Raw genomic sequence first — 21,999 nt, 5'->3', positions numbered from 1 at the left:
CTCCTCTCAAGAACTGGGATTACAGTGAGCACTACCACACCCAGTTTATGAGGTGCTGGAGATCAAACCCAGAACGTCATGCATGCTAGGCAAACACTCTACTGAGCCACATGCCAAGTCCTAGCACTCTGATTGTAGCTGACAGTTATTCGTGGGGTTTTGGGAAGCTGCACCCATCTCCGCAGACACACTTATCCCATCCCAGCTCCTTTTACCCTCACTAGCCAGCATGAGGTTTCATTCCTTTGTCCCCAAGCTGCCCGTAGGAAGAACCTAAGCCCTCATAATCCATGTTGAAAGCAGGCTAACAAATATAAACATCAAGCTGTACACACAAGAAACACATAACAATTCTCACCAAGGAAACCAAGACAAGAAGAAGCATCAGGTTTTCCAAGATCAAGGGAGCAATCCACAGTTTGTTCTACCATACACAAATGATATGCTTTACCCCCAAAGCACAGAATCTTGGAGCTAGGAAAGCCCTCAGTGGCCCAGTTTGCTTTCTATTGCTGTGATAAACACCATGACCAAAACCAGCTTAGGAAGGAAAGGGTTTACTTCATCTTACAACTCCAGGTCACACTCCATCACTGAGGGAAGTCAAGGCAGGAACTCAAGGAACCTGGAGTCATGAATTAAAGCAGAGAGCATGGAGGAACATTGCTTACTGGCTGTATGCTATGGCTCATTCAGCTACCTTCTATACAATTCAGACATGGCACCATCCACAGTGGGCTAGGCCCTCCGACATGAACCATTAATCAAGAAGATGCTCTGCAGACATGCCCATAGGCCAACTTATGGAGGCAATTTCCAGTTGAGGTTTCTTCTTCCCAGATGACTCTAGCTGTGTCAAATTGACCAGGATTAAGCAGCACAGCAGATGTCTGGTCTGATTTTTTATCCTATACACAAGAGCATACTCTTCATAACCCACAAAGTACTGTATTTTCTGGGACAGTATAACTTTTAGAAAGTTATTCCCAGTGACCACTATAAATCCACTTGCTTAAGCCTGTGTCAAGAACCAGAGAATACTCTCTCTTCAGGCAGATAGCAAGCATAGCTCACTGGACCTTTCCTGTTCCCAGCTGAACATCCACGTTTCTTCTCTGTTTTGCCTTGGGTAACAAGCCTTTGCAGGTTGCTTCTCCCAGAAAAGCCAACATCTGGGATGTCTCTGCAGAAAGCTTGGAGCCAAGAACATAACACATGTCAACTCCAGCACTGTGCAGCCAGGATGGAGTCAATGACACCATAACCTCCCTCGGCTGATATTTCTGGCAAAATGGTTCAAAAGTGAATATTTTTAGCAGAGCGTACCGGACAGTCTTTTATATATGCTTTTAAATGTGGTTCTTCACCATTCTATATTTTAATTTCCTAGAAGTAAAGGGTAGAAATTTGCATTTGTTTGGAATGCTGTTTCACTTTCTATACGCCACACAATTATAGCCTGTCTAGACAGTCATTTATTTATTGAGTGTTACTACATGCCAAGCACAGATCCCAAGACACCACAGACGAGGGAACCATGCAAAGTCCTGCCAGTGTAGAGAGAACTTTGACGGGCTTCCATCAACCCAAGTTCTGTCAGCTCCAAGTCTGAAATTTATGTTTGCACTACCAAATCGGAATATTTCACCCAAGACAGCTCAAATAAATTTTCATACTTGTGCACTGAAGAGGAATGAGTTTAACATTCAACCCCCAACATGTTTGTAACAGTTATTTAGGAATGACCTGGAAATAACCTCTCATTCATTTTCTGCAACGATTTCTCTAAAATGAATAATTGTGGTCTTAATATAAAATAATCTTCAAACTACGTTCTTCCAAAAAGAACATTTAATAATACTATACTTAGTCTTTTTTTTTTAATTTAAGTCTATTTTTAGACTGGAGATGGCTTGGTGCTTAAGGAAGCTTACTGTTCTTACAGATGACCTGAGTCTGGTTCCTGCACCCATACTAAGGTGACTCACAATCACCTGTAACTCCACCTCCAGGGGATTGGACACCCTCTTCCAAGGCACATGCAATCAGACTTATACACACACACATGGTGGGTGTGGGGGTGTGGAGGAGAAACTCTTACTGAGACTGGCTCAAGACAAAGAGAGTCCATGAGAGATCAGCACGCTGTCTATTACTGGTGTCATTAGTGATCACTGTAGAAATTGGAAACGCATGCACATGGAAACAAACAGAAAAAGCACATAGTTTAACAGGCAGAAATATTGCTACAGCTAATCTCTGGAACAGTTTGTCTGCCTTTAAAACTAGGACTAAACTCTGACCATCCATTAGTACAGTAGGTGGACACAGAAACAAAACAAAACAACAACGAAAATCACTAATGCCAAGTCTCTAGACTTGAACAATCTGAATTAAGAACAAATTTCTTGCAAATGTATAGATAGATGATAGATATATAGATGATAGATAGATAGATAGATAGATAGATAGATAGATAGATAGATAGATAGATAGATAGACAGATAGATAGATGTCTTCTACTGGGACAGTGAGATGGCTCTGTAGGTAATAGCACTTGCGTGGTTAAGTCTGACGACATTGATAACATGAGTTCAACCCTCAGGACCCACATGATGGAAGTAGAGAAAACATGCTCACAAGCTTTATGTAAGTTTGGGGGCTGGAACTCAGGTTAGCAGGCTTGCACAGCAAATGCTTTTGCCCACTAGGCTTTCTTACTGGCCGACTACAACACTTTAAATAAAGCATTTTCTCCATAAAGGGGAAGACTGGCTGTGTAACAGCTGTGAGAATGTAAAATATGATAGACTGAAACGTGAGGCTAGGCAGGGCAGTTGATGGCCTCGCCACACCTTGTCATCTCGAGTTTTAAAAACCTACTAGGAGAGACCCGTTTCTGTTAAAGCCGTTCAGAGGCGTCTCATGCATCCATACTTGGGTCCTTCCTGAGAACAGGTAGAACTGGAACTTCACAGAGGTGACCCCTAGGGGAGGCCAGGACAGAGCAGAGCAGCAATGCAGTGCAGTGCAGTGGTAGCACGGGGTGGGAGCAAGTGTCACCTGGGAACTTCTATCTGCACAGCTCCTGGGGTCCAGCCAGTGGTAGCAGCTCTGGCCTGTCCTATTAATTCAAGCTGTCGTAGACACAGAACTATTAGAATAGACCAAAGTTTATCATAAAATGGCAAGAGCAAATAACGGTGAGGAATTGGGGGTGGGGGGTGAGGTGAGACACTGCTCCTGCCACTGGGGACACCTAGAAAAGTTCAAGGTAGCTTTTATGAAACTAAATCTTCATCTTACTTCATAAATCCTAAAAATCTTTCTTCTAAGTATTGCCCTAGAAAAATAAATAAATAAAAACCCCATAGTCATTTAAAACATTGTACATGAATGTTATAGCACTTTCAGCCATAAATACCAAAATCTTTAAATAACCCAATGCCTTCAAGCTTGGTGAATAAGCAAATTGGTACCTCCATAAAAATTGGCAGTACTAGTCATTAAGGAGAATCCATGATCTCTAGCTCATCAGGAATGAGTCTGAGACCCAAAAGAAGCCAAACTCACATAGGACTGCACACTGTATTGTTTTACTGATATGACTGAATCAAAAAAAAACAAAAAAAAAACAAGCCTTGTGTTTTCCTTTATTAATTTCCAAGTATTAGATTTTAAGTATAGTCAAATGAGAGGTGTGGATCAAATTTCCTTCTTCTACAGGTAGACATTCAGCTTTGGCAGCATCATTTTTTTTTTTAATTGGGTGGGTATTTTCGGAGCATGTTTTTGAGACATGTATCAATATTATGTAACTATAAGTGTATGGGTTTTTTTTCAAGACCCTTTATTGTGTTTCAATGGTCTACAGTTCTCTTTGTGTACCAGAATCATGGTGTCTTCATCACTATGGCTCTGTAATATAATTTGAAGTTAAGTACTATGATACTTACAGCAGTGTTCTCTCTGCTTAGAGTTGCTTTGGCTATTCAGGTCTTTCAGGAATTGAATGATTGTTTTGTTTTTTTTTATAGTTCTGTAAAGAATGTTATTGGAATTTTAACTGGGGTTGCATTGACTCTGGGCATATACCCAAAGCACTCTAAAATCTTACAACAGAGATACTTGTATACCCTTTTTTATTGATATTATATTTACAAGCATGTGAAAATAGACTCAGTCTATATGTCTATCAACAGATGATTGGGTAATAAAAACATTGGATACATACACAATGAAATTTTATTTAATTGGAAAATGGATTTGGAAATTATTAAGTAAAGTAACACAGACTGGAAACAAATACGGCATCTTCACTCCGATATACAGACCTAGCTCTTCATTTTCACAAGTATGTATATGTGGATGTGAGGGTACATGACAGCCAAGAAGCTACTAGGGTGTCTTAGTTACAGTTACTATTGCTGTGACGAAACACCATGACTAAAAGCAATCCAGGGAAGAAAGGGTTTTCTCAGTCACAATTCCAGAAAACCATCCATCATCAAAAGAAGTGAAGGCAGAAACTCACACAGGGCAAGAATCTGGATGCAGGGGTTGATGCAGAGGCCATGGATGCTTACGAACTTGCTCCCCAAGGCTTACTCAACCATGGGGAGCAAGGACCACCAGCCAGGACTACCAGACCAGGAGTGGAACCAAGCACAACAGCCTGGACCCTCCCCCATCGATCACTAATAAGAAAATGCCCCACAGGTCTGCCTACAGCCCAATCTTAGAGAGGCCTTTTCTCAATTAAGGTTCCCTCCTCTCTGATGACTCTAGTTTTGTAGCAAGTTAACATAAAACTAGCCAGTACAAAAGGCCATGGTGGGGGGAGGTGGGTTTAAAGGAAGTGAGAGAGGGTGACATAAAAGCCAAAAGGGAACAACTGGGCATGGAAGGGGACAACAGAGAAGAGCAGGTGGGAAAAAGATGGGAAGGTGGGTCAGGAGATACAAACTGTTCACGGCAAAAACACAATGAATCTATTATTTTGTATAATTAATAAACAAGTTAAAACAGGCCATTCCTCCTCTACCCTCACACTCACCACACAACTTCTGTGGCTCAACATGTGTGGGACCCTCTCCCACCAGCAAGGAAGCAAGTGATTTGGCAGCAGCCACCAACTGGGGGCCTCCTGAGTGAGGTATAGTCTTGCACCAGTGAACTGGAGGCGGTGTAAGATCCGATATATCAGGGTTCAGCCCTCAAAACTGTCCTGCCCCAAACCTCAGGTGCCAGTCCCAAGACCTAATCGACTGACAATCTGGGGTCCCAGAATTTCCCCCTCAGCACTTATTAATCTGCTACAGTAGCTCTCAGAACTTGAGGAAACTGAGTTGACTAGTTTATTATAAGGGATATTAGCTGGAGAGATGCAAGGAGGATCTATGGGAAGCCTCACGAAGCACCCATGTTCTGTGGGAGCACCACCCTCTAGGAACCCACATGTACTCTGCTATCCGGAAGCTCTACGAGTCCTGTCCTATTGGGTTTTGTGCAGATTTTATTGCATCATTATGGCTGATGCCTGGACAACCGTGTAAATACATGAATGGACAAAGGGGTATAATCAAATGTTGACAGGCAAGGGGGGGGGGCTAGAAGGTCTTTTGTCCAGATTCTATGTAGACTCTCTGCAACACGTATTTCGCCCAGGCATGGGACAGACCTCTTTGAACAGGAGTCTTACCATAGGGCTGGGCTGGAGTTTCCGCAGCCAGCACTAGGAGTCTGGAACTGATAGTGGTCTGCCATAGAGGAGAGAAACTGTAATTTCTATGGCCTGAACTGGAGGGGGGGTAGTTCTTAGCCCTAAGGATATGAGTAAAAACAAAGATATGTCTTGGACCAAAGAAGTATCCTCTGAAAGGCAAAACAGACCAGAAAACAGGTTAACAGATGCCCCCAGGACAGGAGGCCGACTGCAAGGCAGCACTGGGAAAATTTCCAGGCTATCGTTCTCTGTCTTTATCGTGGAGGTGGTTAGAGCACTATACACACTTGTCAACAACCATCACATTATACAATAATACTCCATGCAAATGATCCTTCAGTAAATTTGATATTTTCACAGAAACTCCATCGGGAAAAGCCGCACTTACAGAGGGAGCTGGTTGATATCATGCGGCAGATGCAAAAGCAGAAAGTGAAGTTGTTTGCTTAGATATCTGATATCATCAAATCAGCTTTATTCAGTTGAAAAGCTTTCTTACAGCCATGGCGGCCTCTTCAGCACCGGATCCACACCCTTCAAACAGTCCTGAGAATCATGCGCGGCATGTAAACCACCCCATTCTGTGGAATGAAGTGAATATCTCAACAACTCTCAGTAAAATACTGCTCTCCTCACAGCAAAATGTGGCTGATTATGCAACACGATGAGAACTGAAAAAGGAAATGGCTGGCAATTTTGGGAGTGAAAAGAAAAGATGAGGAGGCTCCTAAGAGGGACTGGCCATATACCTAACATAACTGACTTGAAAGCAAGGAAAAGTCTGTAAGTCGGGACAGAGTCAGGACCAACAGCACCATGACAACAACACTGATCCCCATGGGGTGGCAGAAAGGCATGCACAGCCCCCCAGAATCTAGTCACCCTGGGCTCAGTCAACTCAGGTCAAGAGACAAGGATATGGCACCAATGAGCGAGTGACTGTTCAATACTCATAACAGAAGGCAGGCAGTGCTGGCTACTCTGGACTGGTCAGTCAAATGTATAAATGTGCTCCACGTTTGCCCATTTGTACCTTAAAAAAATGTAAGCGTCGTGTATATGTATACAGTATGTACATATATGTGATTGCATATGTTTCTGTGTATGGTTTCGGATGCAAATGTGTCATGGTACATGCATAGCTGTAAGAGAACATTCCTAACATTGGTCCTACCTTTGCACCTTGTTGGAGACTAAGTCTCCTCTTGTTCCCCACTGCCTATGTGAGGCTGGTGAGCTGGTGAGCTTTCCGGGCTATCTCCCCTTCCCATCTGGCTGTAGGTTCACTTGGGTCCAGGTGCTCTATGTGGGTTCTAGAGAGGCACATTCAGGCCCGCACACTTGTCCAGCATTTCATCCGCTGAGCCATCTCCCTAGTTCCTCCTCTCCCCGCCTTTACTACCCTCTGGTTTTATTCACTTTACCACTCACCCCAATCTACACTTAAAATAAAATTGTATTTCAGCATGAGCTTTATCCAAGTTCAACTCTGGGAGATAAGTGAAAACATTACTAATGTTAACACTACCAGAAAGTCAGCAGTACATGCCTTTAATCCCAGCACTCAGGAGGCAGAGGCTGGGGATCCCTGAGTTCAAGGACTACCTGGTCTACAGAGTGAGTTCCAGGACAGACATAGCTACACAGAAAAACCCTGTATTGAAAACAAACAAACAGTACCAGAAAGCATAGTACGGGCATCTTGATAAAAATTTGATTCATTGGATCAACATAACAGCACAGGTTGGAGCTGGAATCCATAGGTGACGCCCCAGGCATCACGAAGCGTATGAAAGACTGAAGTTGCCCTCCCAGGGCCATTGGACTCTCCATGAGAACTGGACTATACCTTCTACTTCTCAATTTTAAGTTTTTCAACTTCAAACCATACAATTCAGAACATACTTCTCTTCCTCTTTCAAGTAAAATGTGTTGATCTCTTCAGGAGTACCTTTTAGCAGAGAAATGTTTCCATCAGATCTAATAAGACCTCATCAAACCCAAAGCTTTATCTGCATTAAATTATCATTGTTTCTTTGGAACCCTGTTTCACTGTCTAGTCACAGTTAATCATAGAATATGAATTCCTATAGCTCTATACAGGGGAACAATCAATCTACTTTGGTAATCAGCCACCCAGATTCCATCTGATGCTATTTCCCATGATTCTTCAGGGGATACAGGCTTTAAAAAATGCTTTTGAACATCCGTTTAGGTATAATATTAGCAAGAGAGATCTTTTGACACCTCACATCTATACACACATCCTCTTCCAAATTCTTAATGCCAATGTTTGGGGTCATTTGTTTCAGCACCATCTACAATTGGTTACTCTAGGAATCCTGCCACTAAGCCAAGCACGGTAGCAAAAGACTATACAAAGACCTATGACATGAGTACTGGGAAACCAGGCAAATGGTGTCAGTTCAAGCCCAGTCACAGACACATAGTGAGATGCTGTTTCAAGAAGGTGAAATCATTTACCATCCCATCATCAGGGCAAATAACACATCAGGCCATGTTTGTTCTTCTTTCTAACTATCCTATCATATTTAACAGCAACACAAACTACCCATCTTTGAAGGGCTCTTCCATTGGTTTATATAACATGATGTTCAGATGGCTGGGGATTCTGCTCAGCACTAGAGTACTCTTATGTATAAGATCCTGTATTCTATTCCCAACACTGAAAACAATTAAATCAACACAATAAAAATGAAACTTAAAAGACAATATCACACCATTTTATAAAACATGCTTACTTTCTACGTTTATGAAATGACCAAACTTGCTTTTACTTGGTTTAAGAGAGGCTACCAGATCTCCTGCCATTTGCCTTCAGATCATTACCTCCTAAGGCCTTCACTTTCCCTCTCTACCCTTGCAGCCCCACAGATCTCCTCCTCAGCCTCTGGGCCTAAGTTCTTGCTGCTCCACCCAGAAGGAAGTCCCTGTGCAGCCAGCTCTCATTTCCTTCTCAGAGTTCAGACCGTGCCTCTCATTTCCTCAGAAGCCAAAGTCTTTTCTCATCTCCCAAGTGGCCTTTCCAGGTTGCTTTCCCTGCTCAAGCTGTTTGTCTCCTTCCGTTTGAGAACGCTGGTCTGCTGGGAGCATCCACTCCACAGCCTGAGAACACTGGTGTGCTGGGAGCATCCACTCCATAGTCTGAGAACGCTGGTCTACTGGGAGCATCCACTCCACAGCCTGAGGACACTGGTCTACTGGGAGCATCCACTCCACAGCCTGAGAACGCAGGTCTACTGGGAGCATCCACTCCACAGCCTGAGAACGCTGGTCTACTGGGAGCATCCACTCCACAGCCCCTGACACAGTGGCTACCTACCCAGGCAGTGAGTGGAAAGAGACCGTGAAAGGATTAGTGTCTCCACTTCCCACACAATAGAATGGATGCCCACGACATTTTCTCACTGACCTACATTTACAGCAGGAACCACAGATAGCAACAAAATGTTTCTGACACCACATTCGGGGCTGTTTTCACTATTTTAAGCAAAACTTAGAGAATACTGTAGCTCCTACTTTGAGTCACATCCCGGCTTTTCCTGAAGGTTCAACTTCAACGTGATTACTAACCAGATTACTATCTTATCTCAGCAATTCCTATGCCTGGATCAAGTGCCCAACTTTTATTTACTTATTTATTATTTTCTTAACATAAGCTGCCCATTGACCTTTTATCTCAGCAGCTGGCTTGGTCATGACATATTAAATACATAAAAAGAGACCTTAAATAACCATCATACCACTAAGCAAATGTTTGTATCTATCTACACGAAAGTCAGAATAAGAAAATGTATTTGGCCTTGTAGATTGAGTTTTAAGTATCTCTCTTCTATCATTCCTAAGTACTTACTGTTGACATAAAAGATAAACTCAATACAGTGTTTAACCAAAAGAATCATTGCAATGTTTACACATTTTTGCAGTTAACTGAAGACATATGCTTATCTGGACAAACACCTCATATCTAGATAAATGGAGAAAAAGCAAGTTCATTTAACAGCTATTAGGCTGCTATCTGAGGCTTCCATGGGATTGGGGATGAATCCGCAAACTGCGCTAATGTTCAAAACACTGGATATTGCTGAATTGCATGTCCAGCGTAGACGCAAGGAATTTAAAGGAAGAGCAGAACTTCCACCCTCATGCCAAAGTTCTGTAACCAAATTGTGAAACAGATTTAAAGCCCCAATAAACCACAGTGATAAAGACCTGGGGTGGAGAACGGTTCCTGCAGCTACAAGCACTCACTCCCATTTCAAACATGTATCATGGTAAACTGAATTTCTCCATCAGCCACAGTGCGGTCTCTAGCCTGCTACATTAGAGGCTGCAATACAGATCTCTAAACAGAACTTCTACTGCTCGCCATGATGGATGCCGTCTCGCGCCTTTTCTGTTGCTTTCGCAAGCCACGTGAGACCATCTCAGGTCTTTAGACCTGAAGTCTGCACCCCGTGATAGTAGTAGGGTCCTATTCCTACATGCAAAAGAAAAGATGACAGCCGCCTCCACAACAATGAACCCTCTGATTTTCCCAGGAAAGAAGTCCAAGGGATCAAGAAGATGGGCAGGCCAGTAAGCACGTGATCAGTTTCTTAGCTTATCACACACAGTTATCAGGGGAGAGTTGTGAACTATCCTTAAACCACGTTCCTGTACCAAAGTCGGGGGAAATTACCATATTATAGGAGTCAAATGAAAGGAGAAGAGTTAGATTTCCACAGACCCAGGAAACAGTACTACCCTCAAAATGGAGGTGTTTGCTCAAGTGCCTTAGACCTCCAGTGCAAACCTTCAGACAATACCAACTCATGCCCAGAATACACAAAACTCCTAAAGAAATGGAAGCTGTTAGAAATGCAAAAGTTAACAGTGGGATTCTTTTTTTTTAAGTTACTCTTATTTATTTACTATGATTGTGTGCCTACGATGTGTGTGAATTCACATGTGGATGATTTTTATTTGTTTATTATTGTGTTTTCTGATGTGTGTGAGTTCACGTGTGGAGGTCACAGGATAACCTTTCAGAAGCTGGTCTCTCCTTCTGCCTTGAGTTCTGGGCTTTGAGCTAGGCCGTCAGGTTTACACAATGAGCCATTTGGTGAGAATGTAAGTATACAGCTAACAAAGGACCTAGAGCATCAGAGAGGCTTCTAAACACTTTCATTTGCCATTCTTTGGGTTTTGTCGTTGCTCCATTTTGTTGTGCTTTAAGACAGTAGGCCAGACAGTGTCAAACTTATCACACAGCTGAGGATAACTTTGAACTTCTGATTTTCCTGTCTCTACATCCCATGCACTGGGATTGCAGGCTAACTTGACCATTTTTAGTAAGGCACGTTCAGTGAAGTCTGTTAAATATCGGGGCAGTGAACCATTTGTACCTCTTTTTGAGGTTCCAGTTTCTACATTTTATAATATGGTTCTCAACCTGTGGGTCTCAACCCCATTGGCAAACCTCTATCTCTAAAAATATTTGCATTGTAATTCATAACAGTAGCAAAGTTATAGTTATGAAACAGCCATGAAAACAATTTTATAGTTGGGGGTCACCACAACATGAGGGTCTGTATTAAAGGGCCATAGCATTAGTAAGGCTGAGAAGCACTGGTCTAAGTGATTTTATTTCTCTCAACTATAATAAACCAGAAGAGTCTAACTACCTAAGGGTATTGGCATTTTAGGAGAATAATACCGGGGTTCTTCCAAAGTTATAGACTATTGAAAGGAACTTTATTTCAAAACAAATCAATTGCTATTAATTAAAACACACACACTCTCCTCCCAATTGTACATAACAACCTTATCTACTGTGGTGGTGTGGGAGCAAAAGGCAATGCCTTATTGGAATCACTAGATCCAGTAATAGTCAAGCAATAAAATTTATGGAACTTGGTCATAGTCACATCTCAGAGCCCTTTATGATAACATTCAAGTCAATCTATCTGATTGAGTTAATAATTAGTTTAAGTATATTACAAATCAGTGTCATACACAAGCCATCCCTGGTACATGATGATACAGCCAATTGTGACACAATTCACTGATAATAGTTTTGCAACTCCAATTATTTAGTACTCTAATTTCCTTTTACAACTCTAGTTAAAAATATCAAGGAACTCTTAATAGGAAGCCAGGTATGCTAATTCAGACCTGTAACCCCAACACTTAGGGAGAAGGACTATCAGGGGTTTGGAGTTAGCCTGGGGAACAGAGTGAATCCTACATCAGCTGGAGGTAAAGAAGAGACTGTCTCACAAAAACAAGCAAGCAATATGTCAGGATTCTGAAATAAGGTCTACACATACAAACTGCATTTAAACATGAAGGAGGCCGTCTCTTAGGAATCAGATGGCCCTGGGAAAGATTCAGGAGAGGTTCAGAGGCTCCTGGTATGTTACAAAACAAATAAATGTCAAAAAAAAATCCACAAAAAAAGCCCACAAATGCTTAAATGTAACACCAAAATATAACCATGCTAAAAAGATGTCACCTAGACCCCATAATGAAGGGGCAGTTGTTTTTAAAGAGGTGAAGTGGAGCCCCAACCTGAGATGCATAGTGTGGACTACTTCCTACTGAGATACATAAGATTAGCATTCTCAAACGCACACTGTATTCCAGTCCAGCCAGGACACAAAACCATCTGCATGCAAGCTCATTGGGGAAGAAGAGAAATATGCAACACAGAAGCAGCTGACTTTTGAGGCTGTTTCCAGGGCCCTTGTATCCTGGGTAAGACACTAAAGTATTCTTAGTGAGCTGGTGTATGGATAGGACCACTTAGAGCCAATAATAGGAAAATATAAATGCGTGATAGAAAACATCACCAGATGCTTACTCATGGTCTTCTATTTGTAGATCTTCCCCGTGTCAAATACAAAAGATTGTAATTACGCAACCACCAGACTATCTCAACGCAAAATGTAGTAGAGTTGAAAATCAGCTAATGATTCATGTGTTTGGATGGCAAGGAAAGAGACCAGAGTGGATGGAGGGAAAGGGTGGTAGCACACTGTGTCTTAGCATGACTTGTAAATCATGTTCCGCCTCCCACAGAGGTAGTTCAAAGCCCCCTGGTGAACGCATGAGAGGACAGATGGTCTAACTGTGTATACACTGTGGTTTCCTATAACACATATGTATAGTAAGCTCCATTTACAAATTAGGCACAGTAAGAGATTTCTAAAGTTAATAACAAAAGGATGCAATGCTTAACATACTGTAATAAGTTCCTCAAAACCCATGATGCTTTTTACTTTTGGAATTTTCCACTTAATATATTTAGACCAAGGTTGACCAAGATATAACTGAAGCATCAGAAAGCAAAACCGCAGACAAGATGGGCAGCCCATCAAGACCAGTTCAGATGGTATCTTTAAAAAGCACCAGGTATTTGAAATGGACAGTCAGGACTGAGAGCCACTGGGACACTGGAGCAAGGACCAGAGGGAAAAAAGGGCTAAGTGAGAAGACTCCAGTCGCCTGGATTTGAATGAATGCAAGGAGACAGAGCAGGTGTGTTCTGGAACAAACCTGGCAGAAAACTCGGACAAACACAAACCCAGGCCTTGGTCCTGTTGTTATTGTTCACAACAAAGAAAACCAAAAAGCTCTCTGGGTGAAAAATATATCCCAGTGATAGTAGTTTTCACAAGCAACACTCAGTGTTCTGCACAGAGGACTGTGAGAATGTCATCCCTTCATACGACACGTCTGGATTTAAATATTCTAAACAAGGACCTAATGAGAGTGATGGGGGAGAGTCTTCTGTTTTGTGTTAATTTCATTGGTTAAATAAAGAGACTGCCTTGTCCCTGATAGGACAGAAAGTTAGGTAGGTGGAGTAGACAGACAGAATGCTGGGAGAAAGAAGCCGAGTCAGTCAGTCGCCATGATTCTCCCACTCCAGACAGACGCAGGTTAAGATCTTTCCTGGTAAGCCACCTTGTGGTGTTACACAGATTATTAGAAATGGGTTAGATCAGTATGTAAGAGCTAGCCAATAAGAGGCTGGAACTAATGGACCAGGCAGTGTTCAAAAGAATACAGTTTCCATGTAATTATTTCGGGTAAAGCTAACCGTGCGGGCCGCTGGGCGCTGGGAATGCAGCCCGCAGCTCCTACTACATGAGAGCATCCTAAAGACCACCCTCCTTACTCAGGGAAAATCGCAGGACCACTCCCAGCAACAGCAGTGCTACAGATGAGAGCTTACTAGAAAAGTTCTCTGAGTACATCTCAGCTCTACTAAATCAGAACCAGCATCTCAGCAAAACTGAAATGCACTAAAATGGGAGAAACAGCACTTACAGGAGGGGCTGCACCATACTTCCCAGCTCAGCTGCTTGACCCCACATCATCCTCTACCACACCTGTGCTCATTCTGGGTGGCTTCTCCCAATTCATCTAAGATAACTCTGGGGCCTATGACCTTCATTTCACATATGTGTATGACATACTCACCTTCTGTGGTGGTTTGAATGAAACTGGCCTCACAGGCTCATAGGAACTGGCATTATTTGAAAGGACTAGGGCTTGTGGACTTGTGGGAATAGGCGTGGCCTTCTTAGAGGAAGTATGTCACTGGGAGTGGGCTTTGAGGTTTCAAATGCTCAAGCCAGGCCCAGTGCCATTCTCTCTTCCTGCTGTATGTAGAATCTGGATGTAGAAAATCCTGCCTTGCCTGTGTGCCACCATGCTCCCCACCACGATGATAACAAACTAAACCTCTGAAACAGTAAGCCAGTATCAATTACAATTTTCCCTTTATAAGAGTTGCAATAATCATGGTGTCCCTTCACAGCAGTAAAACCCTAAGACACCCTCTCCTTGACATTTTCTTAATCAACCATTTGCAATTGAATGATTTTTCCAGCTAGTCCCCTTTCCCTGCCTTTGATTTATTTTCTCCCTTCTCTGATTAGTTTGCATCTTCTTTCCTTCCTTGTTCCCTCCATCCCTCCATCCCTACTTTCCTTCCTTTCACTCCAACATCTCCTATAACCCAGGCTGGCCTTAAACTCCTGATCTGCCTGGGTCCACTTCCCAAGAGCTTAAACTACAAGAATGCACTACTTTCCCAGCTCCCCCCACCGTTTTCCATCCTTAGCACTTACCATCACCTGGCATACCTTGGTTTCCTATCTTAATTAACTACAGCAGCCTCCTTGATACATTAGAAAATGTGGATACAATTAGTTGTATCTCCCCTTACCAAGAGATGAAACTTCTATCTCCATTTCTTGAAGTTTATTGGTACTATGACTTGCTTTGATCTATGGGATGTTAGCAAACAAAACACAAACAGAAATATGAGAAGGATTCGCACACTAACATAGCAATCCCTAGACACACCAGAAAAGTCATCTTAGGTTAGCCAGGCCCCAGGACCAAGTAAATGCTAAAGAATCTACCAACTAACTCAAAGCCCCAAAAGAAATAGGGATTGTGATTTTAAAGCCAAGGAGCTCTTAGTAATTTATTCTGAAGCAAGAAGATAAACTGCACCTATGAGTATAAAAGTTCCCAAGGGCAGGGCTAATGAACTCTGCTTGGGATGGCCTGCAGCATAGTGTGGCTATTCGAAAACATTTTCAAGGAATGTGAGACAGAAGGATAGCCGAGGGAAAACCTTAAACTGAAATCAATGTAGGCTGGCAAGAGATGGCCTCCCCACCCTAGGGGCTAGAGCAACCAAAAAACCTTTCAGGGTTCAATACTGCCTTTCTTTCTTTTCGGGTTTTGCTTGAACAAAATAAAACCTTCTTAATGAAAGAGTATGGGGATACATATATCCACATGCAGTTAGCCAACTAAAAAAAACAAAACAAAACAAAAGTGAAGCCTCGCAGTATTTAGCTTGCCTAAGACAGTAAGCCACGTGATCTCTGGAGTATTTTCCACATTAAAAAGCACTTATGCACGGCCCCCGCCCCCACCACACCCACCCCCGCTTTAAGTTACTGCAGTTTTCAGCAGATTGGGGATCGGCAAACCAAATCCCTGCACATTGCTTCAGCTCTGTCTTGCCAAAGAAGAAAAATCTGCTGCTTTGGACTCCATTCAACAGTTGAAGACTCAGGCCATCGCGTTTTACATCTCAGATATTCCCTACTGTGTCTACATCACGTAAATCAGGGAATGCAAGGTCCCACATGCTGTGAAGCCAGTTCTGCAAGCCTGAGAGCAAACCCCTACCCCCTACCCCACTGCCGACCCTGGGAAGGGACCACAAACTGAAGTAGATTCTGCAGCAGAGGGTTTCACAGCTCTGACAAGGCAGTAAGGTCTCTGGGAAGTCACAGGCAGGAGCTGTGGGCAAGCAGCAAGACTGTCCTGCCCTCTATTCAACAGTCTTTCTCCTGAGCTGACTTGTCATAGCGCAGAGTGGCCTTGAATTCCCAGGCTCTAATGACCCTTTGGCCTCAGATGGCACTTACAGGGACAAAATTTTTTAAATTAATAAAAATTTGCATTTGATAGTGGAAAATGAAAGACAACCTCTAACGCATTAAATGCTTGCCTACCCAAACGGGAAAAGGAAAGCCCTGAACTTCTGAACAGCTTTACCCGTCATTGACAGTTATGTTTGAACTCACACTTCAAATCTTAGTGTTGTAAGATGGTGGCAAAGCAGCTTAGAGCAACTGAGCTCCAGGGTCTCCCACGCTCCTTTGAGGGAGTACAAATCTCCTCTAAACAAGGGAATCATGTGACCACATATGTGCAAAGACCTACTCATCTGTCTCCTGATTTTCTGGTTTGGGAAGCACGTAGTTACTAACGTGGATCACTTAGGACTTGCCCTAAAACCACAGGGTTCTTGTGTCAATCCTTTCTTGTCCTTCTATGACACATCTATACTTTGTATATGACTAAGAAGAAACCTATTAAGATTGGACTTTTGTGCTAATCTGGATGAACCAGGTTCCACTGCAACAAGAAATGACCCAAGAAACAAAACAATTGGAACCACAAAGTTTATCCCGAGCTTGGGTCATACGTCCGCTGTGCCCTTGCTCCTCGTGAGACCCCCTCAAGGACTCAGGCTAATGAAGCATCCTCCGCCTGGAGGTCTGCCAGACACCCAGGCAGATGACCATCACCAGGAGCCACCCACTGACTGTTAATGAAGGGACAGGTGTCACTTCTGCTCACACTTCATCTGCCAACTGAAGTCGCTTGTGCACACGTAACTCTGGGAATCAGTAAGTTCTCCCACCGTGGGCAGCAATGGCTGCGGTGGTCTTTCTCACTCCCTGATTTAACATCTACCCACTTCAGAACACATTGCTGAGGACATTTTAACTTCTGAGCACCCTTCTGAGTTCCATATGGCATTTGAAGATAGACCAGACAGAAACCCTGGCTTTAAAGAAATTACTAGCTGGACGAGACCTCAGGAGGATGAGGCAGGAGGGTCCTAAGTTCAAGATCTTCCATGGGCTAGCCATAAATAAAGGACATTGAGCATATAATTCGTGATCCTAGAGAAGCTAAATAAGAAGGTGAACCCAAAGAAAAACATATAGGCATCCTCCTGAATATTAACCTTCATCAGGCGATGAAAGGAGACAGAGACAGAGACCCACATTGGAGCACCGGACTGAAATCTCAAGGTCCAAATCAGGAGCAAAAGGAGAAAGAGCACGAGCAAGAAACTCAGGACCACGAGGGGGCACCTACACACTGAGACAATGGGGATATTCTATCGGGAACTCACCAAGGCCAGCTGGCCTGGGTCTGAAAAAGCATGGAATAAAACCGGACTCGTTGAACATAGCAGACAATGAGGACTACTGAGAACTCAAGAACAATGGCAATGGGTTTTTGATCCTACTGCACATACTTGCTTTCTGGGAGCCTAGACAGTTTGGATGCTCACCTTACTAGACCGGAATGGAGGTGGGTGGTCCTTGGACTTCCCACAGGGCAGGGAACCCTGATTGTTCTTCAGGCTGACAATGGAGGGGGACTTGATTGTGGGAGGGGGAGGGAAATGGGAGGTGGTGGCAGGGAGGAGGCAGAAATCTTTAATAAATAAATTAATTAATTAAAAAAAAAGATCTTCCATGGGTATAGAATGAATTCAAGGCCAGCTAGGGCTGCTTAGTGAGATCCTGTCTCAAAATAAAAAACAGCAAAACATCTGATATAGCTTAGCGATAGTATACTCGCCCAGATAGACAATGCCCTGGGTTCATAACCCGTACTACTGTACAGACACACACACACACACACACACACACACACACACACACACACGAGGGAAGAAAAAATCACAGAAAGAAAGAAAACAAAAAAGACAGCTTGCCTTCCTGATAAAAATGTCAGATGCCAATTAAAACCATGCAAGGTTTGGTAATAGTTTAAAAACAAGAGGTTTTAGCCACAGATAATCGAATCCATGAAAGTGGTCCTAGCAAAGAGGCAGGATGTGAGCCTGACAGTGTTCCGACCCTGAAAATGGACATGGCAGTCCATGTGCGAAGAAGGAAAACATAGGGCGAATGACATTGTGAACACTGAATGGACAAGAGAGGTGGAAGGCATCAGCTCTCACTGGGAGAGGAGACTGGGCCAGGGTAAGGCTGACATAAGTCTGAACAGAGTGAAAGAATCTTTGCACATCAGAGGAAGAAATGGTTCTACTCTTAAATCACACATCCCATGAGAAAACTCACTCCTATCTCTCTTTTGGAGAACCCGGAAAGCCACTCAGCTTTCCTTCTCTCTGCCTGAGCCCAAAGGCCTGGACATTTGGGGCCTTGGAACTTAACACCCCTGGGTAGGTCAAATGGGGAGACCATCTCAGTCGAGGGACTGGCGTCTGGCCATGTCACTCAACCAAGAGAATGTTCTTTCTGTAATTAAAGGGAGTTAACTCCCAACGAATGTTTGTTCTATTTGTCCTGAGTTTGTTTCCTATCTCCCAGGATATTTCAGAAGCCACTCCTTACGGTCTAAGCTACAGGGCTAATTTATGTCTGTTTGTTCTGGAGTCTGCAATCCAATCCTCCCTCTCATGCAGATTTAACTTCAGAGTTTTGGCCTTCAAAATGGCCAATCCTGGTTGGCCCTGCCCTGTGTTTAGGACCATCACAAGATCTCACCGCTTATCTTTCAGTGAGCTTTAGGGACCTTGGAATATGATAGATCTGCATATTTTCACCGTTCTGCTGCTTCTGCACAAACAGGGGTCTGCTTGTGACCTGAAACTGATTTCTTACCACCAGCCCGTTCTTTCCTAGGAAGATTCTGTGCTAGTTTGTATGGCTCCAGCAGATGCAAGACTCCACTGCCATTTTCAGGACAATTATCAGAGCTAGCAGGCTCTTAGGACTCACTGAGATTCATGGAGAAGCAAGCCTGTTCCCAGGGTGAACTGGGACCTGGCTCTCAGGACTCAGATACTGTCATACTAAGTATTTTGTCACACAAACAATGCTCCCAAGAGTCAAAAATCAGATAGAATGACCCTGAGGATGACACCAAGGTCGGAAACAGTAAGAGAAAAGTGTTGGGCTATTTTCTAGGAAGCCTGAGTTTTAAAGTCCCACATCACTGATTTTTTACTCCACCCCTTTATCAAATATATTATGGCCTAACTAGTGTTCCTCATGGGCTGGGGTATAGATATTTTTTTATAAATGTTCTCTAGTGTTCAGATTTATTTTGCACAAATCGCATATCTGTAAATGTTTTAGGATTCAAACAATATAATGACTGTCTCTATGAACTATAGAGTCATAATTGGGGCCCCATGAGAGGAACACCAAGGAATTAGAACTCACCGTACTAAATCCCCGAAGAGAAGCACAATAAGGATAGATTAGTTAGAAAGCTCACAGCAATTTTGCCTATACATTATTTTTAACTATACTTCCAGGGTAGATAAAAAAAGTGACTTTGAGATGACATATAATTTCCAGAAGCAACGGTCAGATGAACATTCTGAGTATAAAGACAGGTACAGAGGCAGGAAAGTGGGGGGCGCATCTAGGGAGCCATGCTCAGTCTGGCTTTCTTATAAGGCGGAGTAGGAAGGACAAATGGTGCAAGTATTTCAAGACAAGTGGGAAGAAATCAGGAAAAGACAACACAGTTGTCTTGATGTATCAGGTACCACAGCTACTGGTGACTTCAGAACAAAGAAGCATTAACAGCCATCTCAAGCTCCACCACAGCTTCCTCGTTAGGTTTGGTCCACTTACACGACCTGGCCTCCTCCTTGGGATGGTTCCATGTGCAATCTCCTCTGCATAGACCCCACCTCACTGCAGGCAGCCTTACGGATAGCTCCCTCCTAACATTCAGGTACTCAATCCACCCCTTCCTCCTGCATGAACCTGTCTGACCAGCTGTCCCAAAGACACTCACTTTTTAAACCTACTGATGCATTTTGCTTTCTAGCAGCACTTACAGGTTATTTTCCTTATGTCCCTGCGGTTTATAGTTTGCCACCTCCCAATCTAAAGTAAACTTAACGAAACCCTTTCCTCCCCACACTGCTTTTGGTCACTGACTTTTATCTCAGCAATAGATAGATACCCAGTGGTTTGATCCAGAGATATTGAAAAAAAAAATACGCTATACATAGTGTCAAATGACTGTAAATCCCAGCACTTGGGAGGTAGCATCCAGAGGATCTGGAGTTCAGGACTATCCTGTGCGACAATGTTTGAGGTCGGACTGGGATATGTGACCCTCTCTCAGAAAATAGGAGGACGTAGCAATCAATTAGAAGGCATTTTGATTAGCATTCCTCATCAGGTTTTCCCTTCTGCTTCAACAGATTTGTAAATGTGAATTTTGCATAAACAGAATAGTATGATTGTCTCATTTAGCATAGCATTTTCAAGGTTCCTGTAGCAAATCCTAAGTAGTCTGCCATTTTTTTCTTAGAAAGCATTGAAATTTATGCTTACTGTCACTCCCATCCCCAACACACACACAAACACACACGCACCCTCACACACATGTGCGCGCACACATGTGTAAGAGAGTTTAGTGCAGCTACAACAGTCCTGGTGATAAGGGATAAAAGGTGAAAATTTACTGGGTAGTTTAGATTAAGAAGACACCAAAAGTCACTTACAAAACCTTGGGAAATGGCCATGAACCTCTGTTAACTCCATCCAATTTTCTTCGTCCTTACTCAAAAGAGCGTAACTTTTTCTTTCCCACCTTTCTTTCAGACACTGGCCAACACTGAAGCATGTTTTCTCTAGCCCTTCAAGCTCTCTTCCCTTTCCACCACAGAGGTGCTTGTAGACCTCCACTGCTGAACATGCTAACCTAACTCAGAAGCCATGACTGGCCTCCTCCCTTCTCCCCCTGCAGATTCCTCTCCCAATCCCCCTCAACACACTTCTAAATCTGCCACAGTTTACAGCTTGCCTGCCCTGCTGTTTACTTCCCAACTCTAATAAAAATCATTCTTGAGCTTCCCCTGAGTCCATTTTTAAATTCTTTTATTAATGAGACTAAACCCAAAGAGGGGACCTTAATTTCCTCAGTAATGCATTGTGCCCAAAGAAGGGCCCCCTTAAACCTTCCAGGAACACCAGCACAAGCAATCAGTACCCTTCTTATTTTGCACTTATGAATATCTGCCTACAACATTAAAGGCTCTGGGATTATCTCTAACTAGTGTGCATGACCAAGTTTTATCTCAGTTGAGAAACTTTAATTAGAGAAAACAAGACACAAGCCTGGGAACATCAATATGGAGAGAATGCTATATTTTCACAGCTGTACCAGTGTCTTAGTATAGAAAAATATCAAATCTTTTATGTATGAATATTATTGCAAAAAAAAATCAGCCCCATCATTTTTCCTTAGAGAGCTTTGAAACTCATGTATGTGACCAACCTCATCCCTAACACACACACACACACACAGATACATACTCCCCGTGTGTGGGGGGGGGAGGGGGAGAGAGGGAGGGAGAGACAGGGAGGGAGAAAGAGAGAGGGAGAGAGGGAGGGAAAAAGAGGGAGGGAGAAAAAGAGAGGGAGAGAGAGAAAGAGAGAAATACTGGGAAAAAGCATAACGGAAAGACTTACTTTTAACAAATCTGAGTTTCAGTGCGGGCATGGCATTCAAATATAGTTTTCCCAATAGAGAATTAAGCACTCAGATAACACACAGAAAATTACACTAGGAACCTAATGTTTCCTTTGCAATTCTAGCTCTAAATTAACATGGAGATTAAGATACAAATGCAAACCAGATTAGTCTACCAT

The 21,999-nt window shown here is 43.0% G+C and overlaps 1 protein-coding gene across 2 annotated transcripts in view; it reads right to left on the bottom strand.

Annotated features, from left to right (window-relative positions):
* Pcsk5 (proprotein convertase subtilisin/kexin type 5) overlaps window positions 1-21,999 on the bottom strand; it is a 409,270-nt gene that overhangs the window by 374,973 nt on the left and 12,298 nt on the right. The window lies entirely within an intron of this gene.

Source organism: Chionomys nivalis, chromosome 8 (assembly GCF_950005125.1).
Source record: "Chionomys nivalis chromosome 8, mChiNiv1.1, whole genome shotgun sequence".
Taxonomy (NCBI): Eukaryota; Metazoa; Chordata; class Mammalia; order Rodentia; family Cricetidae; genus Chionomys; species Chionomys nivalis.
This window is presented reverse-complemented; position numbering and strand designations above follow the sequence as displayed.